Raw genomic sequence first — 3272 nt, 5'->3', positions numbered from 1 at the left:
TTAACGACTTAGGATTCTGCATTCCCACTTGGATTTGCATGTTAATCTCTACGCCACTTAAAAAGAGCTCGCATAGCACATCACCTGGCAATGCAGTAGCTCTTCTTGGCCAAAGCCTCAGAATATCATCAAAGGCTCTAGCGTATTCCTTAACAAAAGGAGAGGACTCTTGTCTAATCTGTATAAGTTGCCCTGAAACTTGGATCATAGGCACCTTCTTTTCATATTCATCTAAAAATTTATCACATAGCTCCTCAAATGATTTAATCAAACCTCTTGGGAGGCTCCAAAACCATTTCCTAGCTTCTCCCTTCAGGGTGCTAGAAAATGCAAGCATCCGATGAATATCATTGAACCCACTTGCGAGGCAAGTTAGGCCATATTCTTGTAAATGCACCATCGGATCCTCATTAACCAACCCATGAAACACTAGGAGATCCCTATAAAGAGGAGGGCATTTAGTCCTTTCCTTCGGGATCAGCATTGGGCATTAAAATCCTCATAATCATAACCTAGCCATAGTGTCTTAGGGTCTCCAACCTCTTCCATTTCCACCTTTACTGGTGTAGGGAGGTTAATATTATCCTTAACGTCCCTTTTTGCTAACTCATAAAGTGGTCCAGGGAGTTCTATAGCTCTTAGCATATCATTCCGATCCTTTCTTAGAGGATCTTCCATATCTTGCCCCTTCCTAGGTAGTTCCATGATGGCTTTATCTAGAAGCTTTTTCCCCTCATCAAAAGAAAACTTATCCTTAGCACTTAGGACCTAGGGACCGTGCCTCTTAAGCAACAGTTTTCCCTTTACAGCTAGGGCTTCTAACATCCTTGTGATACCTAAAATTTTGGCACAATGCCCCACCACATGGGATGTTTCAGTCATAATTGCACTCCAATGTCTGTTGATTTGTTTCCATGACACTACGGCTTTAGCATAATCACTTGTTGATGCCATGACCGCCATAGCTTCCAACATAGTGGTCCCATGCCCTCTAGGTTGATGGATGGTTATACATGATTTCTCTTGGCTAGAGACCACACCAAGGCGAACCTCGATCCATGCCATCGTGCTAGAGGATAGGGTAACCACTAATTGGTTGCTCTTCTCATCGCCTAAATTATCTTCTATAGAGGACTCATGCTCTACATAACTAACTAAGTCCATCAGTAAGTTTTGTATAGGAAAAGCCATGGTTTTCCATCCTTGAACAAACCCCATTTTATGGGCAGCTTAGCACACTACTAATGGAAATTATAAACTTAAGTCCCTTTACAACCTAGATTCAAAAACTGCCACTTATAGGCAACTCCTGAAAAACGCGCCACTAATGGAACCTAAAATGGACCGGCATTGGCTATGACACTAGCCGGACCTCATGCACACAACAGACAACCCTACCACACATGGCCTTACGGACCAAGAACATCTGAGACTCACTCTACACTAAATGCTAATGTCAATTTTATGTTTGTATTAGGACCATAGTCCAACGTTTACATTCCCTTCTCCTCAAAGGGAGATCCCATAACATATAGGTATAACACCCCGTAGCACAAATATAAGAAAACACCTCTCTGACTGACTATTGTGGCTCCACTGCGACTCTCCTACACCTCGAGGATTGGCCCTAAGATGTGTCGCTCCAACATAAAGTACACACGATATAAGCTCCGCTCTTTCATTTTGAACGTATTCCAAGAGATACCATGTGTTCTTACCAAATAATTTTCAAAGACCGATCAACTAGCCTACAGATTAGATTGCCTCTCACACACTCGAGCATAAGTCGTCATAACGAAAAACATGTGCTATGTATCGAGTTCTTCATATTCAGATACCATGGTTGATATACACATGCAAAAATGAATGATTCTAAGGTACTCGGACATAATTTTCAATCAAAAACGTGACGTACACAACTAGGTTTTTCAATGCTCATTTACTAACTCATTGCGACGATGTAAAGATAGCACCGAGCAACGAACTCTATATCATGATATGCATTAGAAAAATCAACAATAAACAACACTCAAGTCGCATCATTCAAATACTCCATCCCCTACTTTTAAGTATTACTTTCATTTCATAGGTGTAAAGGTTTATTTTGTCATGTTTTAATATATAAATAATAATAAATTACGAACTTTGATAAAGAGATAAGACAAACTACGACTAAACCTCATGCTTCACCACTACCATACATTCACAAACACTCGTGATTTTTTTTTTAATCGTAAAAAACTTATCTTTTATTTTTCTCTATTTTTTTATTTTTCTTTATTTTTTATTTATTTATAAAAAATAAAACATTTACTAAGTTTTTTTATTATAAAAACTGAAAATTACCCATTTTTCATATTTCATCTCACATGCATCATTTTTATCTAACCCAAAATGATAAAAAACTCTATTTTCTATGTAAAATACGTGTTTTTCAAATTTTAAGTCATTAATTATTACCATAAATTATTATGTGTTCTGCATTTTCCCATGTGCAACCCTCAAACATGATACAAGCAAGACTGAAACAAATTTCTAGCTCGTGCACACTTTTTTCCCATTGAAAACACGCAAAATCCCATTTTTCCTTTGTAAAATGTGATTTTTAGATTTTAGAAAATTATTTTTAGTATTATGGCATTATGTATTCTGATTTTTCTGACATAAAATCATTAAACACACAACAAACAACATTCCTACCAATTTTTTAAATTACGAGTTAGCATTGTAATTATTATTTCTTAATGTAATACTTGATAGAACATGGACTCATTGATCACTTTTTCTAGGCCCAATAATAGATCTTAGGTGCTAAAAATAGCTTTTAAAAAAGAGAAAAAGTAAGGCTCCCCTTTTGAGAGAGACATTCTTTCCAACTCAAATTTTGAGAAAAATGTCTCTATTATTAAATACCTTTTTAGAGGTCCTTTAAAAGCAATATCCCGCAATCACAAACCATTTTCATTTGTAACCTTTTCTATATCCATCAAACTAAATCTAGACTCTCATGTGCTCTATCCAAGGCAAAGGCAATCATATACAACCAAATCAAACATTATAAGTGGATAAACTAACTCTTTTTTACTCTCATAAAAAATAGAATATAAATCTTTTTTTCTCTATATACCATTTCCTTAATTATTATTATGTTTCATCCCATCAATAGGTATATCAAGGTGCTTGTGAATGTGTCATATGATACCCGCACTCAGCAATGTTAGTGACTCCTGCAGCTTATAAAATCATATTCTTACACCTAGACTATATTCGAT

Source organism: Lygodium microphyllum, chromosome 23, assembly GCF_053477565.2.
Source record: "Lygodium microphyllum isolate KBCC chromosome 23, Lygodium_microphyllum_v1.1.10, whole genome shotgun sequence".
NCBI lineage: Eukaryota > Viridiplantae > Streptophyta > Polypodiopsida > Schizaeales > Lygodiaceae > Lygodium > Lygodium microphyllum.
Note: the sequence above shows the minus strand (reverse complement) of the source record.